At 34.3% G+C, this 6612-nt stretch overlaps 1 non-coding gene across 1 annotated transcript; it reads right to left on the minus strand.

Annotated features, from left to right (window-relative positions):
- Positions 1-6018: 6018 nt before the first annotated feature.
- Positions 6019-6090, minus strand: Trnaa-ugc. Its single transcript has one exon. It is a non-coding gene; the product is annotated as a tRNA-Ala (tRNA).
- Between the last annotated feature and the right edge of the window lie 522 nt (positions 6091-6612).

Consider the following 6612-nt stretch of genomic DNA (forward strand, 5'->3'; position numbering starts at 1 on the left):
GTGAAATTGTTAAATTCTTTTAAATCCTTGCAAATGATTAAATTTATTTAAATGATTATCAAATGAGAAAAGAAAACTCTAAAGTAAATCAACATAATATCAAATTACCAATTAGGAATTTACTTACAGCGAGACTAAATACACTAAATCGGGATTAGCTCAAATGTTTACGAATCATTTAATGTACTTTTCTTCACAGTATTTATTTCTCATTGAAATCAATTGGTTTGAGGAAAAAATCACTTGAGTAATAATAATTGCAATAGTTTTAGGAAAGTTATAAAACTATGTAGTGATGTCAGATTCAACAGCTAACAAAAAAGAAATGGTGTTTATAAAGTACATCATCCAGATTTTGGATTATCTCATTTGCAGCATCAAAATGTTGAATGAAGTTTCATGCATCAAAACCGCGCGATACAATCTCGCACAGAGGGATGAGAGTTTTAGGGGGTGTTTATACGTTTTGTGATAGTATTAAAGAAGGGAATAAATGGAGGCGGCGCACGCAATATAATATGAATTCGGCGGCGGCTGCTGGTGGCGACGAAACGATGCGGTTGAAAGAGAGAAAGATATATGTAGAGAGAAAGAGAGAGAGAGAGAGAGAGTGCGGATCGTTGGTCGGAATGGACGATGATTGAGGAAAGAGCGAGAGCGAACGACAGAAAGAGATGGTAACCAGAGGGGGTGAGTATCCTAGCAACCGCGAGTGTCGGTGACAAAACAGCATCCTGCGGTGGCGGCACCGGCGCTATATACTAATTACAGCGGTAATTAGGATAAGCCCGACACGGTTAGTTAACTGCGTCGCGACGCCCGGCAGCCATTGTGATGCGGACGCGCGGGGGGCGGCGGACCTTCTCTCCTCTTCCTCCTCCTCCTCCTTCCCTCACCTTCTCTTCGGTGGAAAGGAGTTGGGGAGTGAAAGGGGGAAAGGTTGGGATGGATGGATGTAGGAGAGTCCTGCCGGGGGGAATCGAACCGGAGGACTTATAATTAGTTCGAGTTATATAGACCGTTTATATTGTCGTGAAGACGATAATTGCCAACTTTATCTGCTTTGCATGGTGAACATTCTCGAAGCGCCGACCCCTTTGGGCTCTGATCCCGATCCGAAAATGTACACTGACGTAAGAGCGAGTGAGATGAATGGAGGAGATTCAGTCGTCTCTCTCTTTACAATTCCAGTCCGATTCGGAGGACATCAACCGAACGCTTTCCCTACTCAACGGACATAACTTAAACACAATGACACATTCTCGACAAAAGTCATCCAATTAGCAACTATGTTTTAATTGGCCTTTCTTCATTATTACCAGTTCCAACGCTAAAGCCCACTCTCCCATTCCATCCATACCTTTGCAACTTCCGAGAATTATTTCGTACCATTCCATATGGAAACTTTATTCGAAACTAATACAACATGTTGATGCTTCTCCAGAAACAGTTTCGTTACATAAGTTCTACCAAGATACCATCACAGCAACATCATTGTAACAGAAGAACACTTGTAGTAAAGTTACAAAGATAGAAAACTTATTTATGATGTATGGACTTATAACTATTGAAGCTTCTTACAAATCCAGAAAGAAAGAACAAGCTTGTTTTTTTTGAATTGAAATATTAGATGAATAACTCAAAGTTGTCATTAAGTTTCAAGTGAGCTTTGCATGTCGGTCGTCAAAATCCTGACACCGCACGTATGTTATCCTGATATCGCAGGATCAGCGCGCATGCTGCGAGGACGGCAGGACTAAGTTTGATGCAGGATCTCCGTGTTTACTTTCGTTTCCATCATCCTCCGCAAGGATAATGCCCGGCGCTGGCGTCGCTAAGCGTCCGCCACAACAGCGATAATAAAGTCATTATTTTCAAATTACCACGCCCGCAACGAAGAAGAATCGAGGGGTGGCGGTGGTGGTGGCGGCAGCATCGGCTGTGCCGCTTCACTTTATATACAAACCTACCACCACCCTCAAAGAATACATTATGTATTTTCCCTGATTTCAAAGTATAATCCACCCGCGCCAACATCTCCCCAACATCATAAATTTCGCAACACTCCTACAACGAATATCCTCATCCTTATCATTTTTTATTTATACCTTTGCAAAAACATAATTTCTTATTAATTTATGATGTAATATCGGATATCATTTCCACAGCTAATTATTGTTTATTTTTTTTGGTAATAATTCAATCAAATTTATATTTTAATAAAATGTTTTGTGATGAAATAATGTAATATGTGTTAATTGAAGTTACCAAAAGAAACTAAGAAATAAACTTGTATTCTATTATTGTTTGTATCTAAGGTTAACATCTAATAAAGTCTTAAACGTTGTGGTTCAATTATATGGCCTTTTCGAATATGCACAGGACGTGGAGGCCTGTGGGAGTTCAGTTTACCGTGTGTAACGAGAACGAACCGAGCAAAAGCGAGTGAGGAGATGAAGAGGGGTTTTTTTGGGGGGTGGTTGTGCACCCCCGCGGGAGACGGCTGGAGGTTCCATTACAGGAACAACCTGTTCTTTCCTGCCTTACTTCTCCGCTCTTTCGACTTATATTAATAATGGCTGGAACAATTAGTTAAATATTGGACTGCATTACGGAACGCTGCTCGTAATTAACCGTTGAATAAATAATGCGAACCGCCTCCAGTCTCCGCTATTATTTGCCGTTGTGCCGGACCGCCATTTGCCTCGCCGCCGCCGTCCGCGGGGATCCTGCTGTACCGAAGAGGTGGAGGCTGCAGCCGCTTCCACCGCAAACGATCATTCGAAAAAGCTTGCATATTTCAATCACTCTTTGTTGATACGCAAACATTCCGATTTCTAAACAGCAAATATCAACGAAATTATAAACAATAATTGTCTTGCCTTTCCAATAACATTAAGTCATTTTCCAATCCTCATAATTATTTTTTAAACAATGATTACAATTTAAACTAGTAACAATAATATTATCATTTAATACAAGAATTATACAATAACATAATTATATACAACCAAAAAAGTGTTTACATGAATTATTCCAATGGACAATTAAAATTAATTACAAACAATATTGATGTTTCTCATTTGAAATTGTAATATTATTCATAATTAAAATTAGTTTTCAACCTCACAATTACTTTTTTAAATGTCGATTAAGATTATGTAATGAATCTTTACAAACAATAAAAGTGTGAAATATATAAGAACTTTTGTTATTAATTTAATTGAATTATGAATAATACTGATTACATACATTTGAAATTAAATTATTAAATATATCAAATTTATTGTTTCAATTGTATTTAGCTTAGTTTCTTAGTCGTTGTCGCAATAGTCTACAAACGTCTAGACCAGTGATTCCCAATGTGGTCTATATCAACCCCAAGGGGTCTATGACAACTTGCAAGGGGTCTACGTCAGCGAAAAAAAAAATTTGGGGTCCATGAAATGAAAATGGGGGCCCACGATACTATCTTATAATATAAAGACATATACATTATTTATAAAAGTACCTATGAAGTAAACAATTTATTATATATGTTTATAAAATTGTGTAAGTTGTAGGATGTAGGCATTCGCTTTGTGGTCACAATACATTTTGAAATTGTAAAAACCTGCACATAATAATATACCAGTATCATCTTGTTACAAATATCGACAAAATTGTAAACAATAATTGTCTTGCCTTTCCAATAACATTACGTCATTTTCCAATCCTCATAATTATTTTTTAAACAATTATTACAATTTAAACAATAATATTACCATTTAATACAAGAATTATACAATAACATAATTATATACAACCAAAAAAGTGTTTACATGAATTATTCCAATGGACAATTAAAATTAATTACAAACAATATTGATGTTTCTCATTTGAAATTGTAATATTATTTATAATTAACAGTAGTTTTATAATAACATTGTTATTATATAATTCATAATTAAAATGTATTTCAAACCTCACATTTTTTTTTAAATGTTGATTACGATTTATAAGGAAACTATTAATGACGTCTTATAGCAAAAATTTTATGATTACATAAATCTTTACAAACAATAAAAGTGTGAAATGTATAAAAACTTTTGTTATTAATTTAATTGAATTATGAATAATACTTATTACATACATTTGGAATTAAATTATTAAATATTAATATTAGTTAAAAATATATCAAATTTATTGTTTCAATTGTATTTAGCTCGGTTTCTTAGTCGTAGTCGTTGTACAAACGTCTAGACCAGTGATTCCCAAAGTGGTCTATATCAACCCCTAGGGGTCTATGACAACCTGCAAGGGGTCTACGTCAGCAAAAAAAAAATTTGGGGGTCCATGAAATGAAAATGGGGGTCCACGATAATGGATCTCAACATACACTGATAATACCTATTTACTTACATTATACTATCTTATAATATAAAGACATATACATTATTTATAAAATTACCTATGAAGTAAAAAAAATATTATATATGTTTATAAAATTGTGTAAGTTGTAGGACGTAGACATTCGCTGAACTAAGTACAAACTAAGAACTTAAGGTTCAGTTTAAAAACGTATATCGGCAATTCTGGCTACAAATCAACATACCCGCGTTACTTATCCCATATTATGGAATATAGCGAGGATATTTTTAATTTTCTTTCCATCGTCATTACCAATCTCCTAACAAAAAAAATAGAAACAGACTGGACATTAGCCGAGGAGATTTAAGATTAAACCTTACAAAATTGACGACAAATGTTGATAATTTATTATTAAAGCATCAGATTCATCCTTCTTACTAAAAACATTTACTTATTGTTTAGTTTATTTTATGTTACGTATATTTTATATAACAGATACAAAATTTTATTTTAAGTAGTTTTAATTTAAATTCAATTAATAAATGTATAAAACTTAACATGTGTTTTTACTTTAAGTTTTCAACACTAAACTTCACTACAGTTAGAAATTTACAAAAAAACAATATCAGATAAGTAGGGGTTCTACCCAAAACCGAAAAACATGGCAAGTGGTCTACGACACAAAAAAGTTTGGGAACCTTTGGTCTAGACTTATTAAATCAGCGATGATCTCGTATTATCACGATAATAGATAATAAAATAGATATAAAATTATTTTTTTTAATAACAATTACATAATATGTATTAGTATTAAAAAAAACACAGAATATATAGAATAAAAAAAAATATTGGTGAAATAATTGAATCCATTCGGAAGAGATAACAAAGAGCTTGACGGACGATTAATGAGTTTCCATATTTTATGTATGAGCTTCGGTGGGAAAACGATGTAGGTCCAATTGGATGGCAATCCATCATCATCACAGTTGACAAAAGGCAGGAAAGACAGCATCTCTTCGTCGCGGTTTATGTTTTGTTTAAAAGGGGGAGTTTAAGGGTGCACGGTTGTGTACAAAGCGCGTAAAACTCGTCTGGCAGAGGCCGATAGGCGGTTTCCATCCTAATTTTCCCAAATGAATACCACCACCAGCACCACAATCACTTCTCTCCGTCCCACAAGTTCCAAGCATAAACAGTTTTTAATTGGCAGAGCTACCAAAATATTATACGAAACCCAAGTTTGGTTTTGGTCCATCGGGGGCGGCTGTGCGCGCGTGTCCAGGGAGCGTGGCTTTAATAGAGACCATTGTAGTGTAGCGTTCCTCTGTGTAATCGAATAAAAAATTGGAACAATGGCTCCATAAACCCCTTTATTTTATTTTTTTCACCAGAGAGGGGTAAAAATAAAAATCGGACCCGATAAGCACACTTGATTTCACAAACTGCTCGCAGATTTGGACATTTTTTTTATTTGTATTTTTTTTTCCAAAGCCCTATTGGCGCGGATGTGTGTATATTTCGTCTGTATTCGCGAAGAGATAAAAACCTATTCAGAGTAGATTTATGCTCGCCGTTCCTGAATAAAACTGAAAACTGCGCTTTATTGCTAACCGTTAGGGGGGTGGCTATGAAATACTGGTAAACAATACGAAATAAAAATAAAAGAGTTGGAGATGCCGGGGATCGAACCCGGGGCCTTTCACATGCAAAGCGAACGCTCTACCACTGAGCTACATCCCCACGATATAAGCAATCATTTACTTCTTCATTTCAATACAACAGCTACTTTCACTAATCAAATTAGCATTAATTAACAAAATAATTATACAATAAACCTTAATAATTATATAAATTAACTAACCTAATTATTAATTATTATAAATTGCAAACATTACTATACTTTAAAAAAATTGTTAGTTTAATTTTTGTTACAATTCCATCCCCAGAATACAATACTCAAGTACTTTTTACTAAATCTAATTAACTCATGGACTAACCAATTCTAAAGAATCTTCTTCTTCTTCTTCAAAAGCATCTACTGCTTCCCCCACTACACTTAACATGTGTTACGCTGACACAATTACGTCAGAATTCTTAATAATGTAATATGTCTTCAACATTATTCATTATAGGCAACTGAACCTACTTTATTATTTCTTTTATAAACATTTTTGAAAGCTTAATTTTTAACTCAACATAAAAATATATTTATATAAACTTTTCTGGAATAGTTTCAGTTGATTTCATTAAAATAATTATCAT

Source organism: Nicrophorus vespilloides, unplaced genomic scaffold (genome assembly GCF_001412225.1).
Source record: "Nicrophorus vespilloides isolate i.1.1-1 unplaced genomic scaffold, Nicve_v1.0, whole genome shotgun sequence".
In the NCBI taxonomy this organism is placed as follows: domain Eukaryota; kingdom Metazoa; phylum Arthropoda; class Insecta; order Coleoptera; family Silphidae; genus Nicrophorus; species Nicrophorus vespilloides.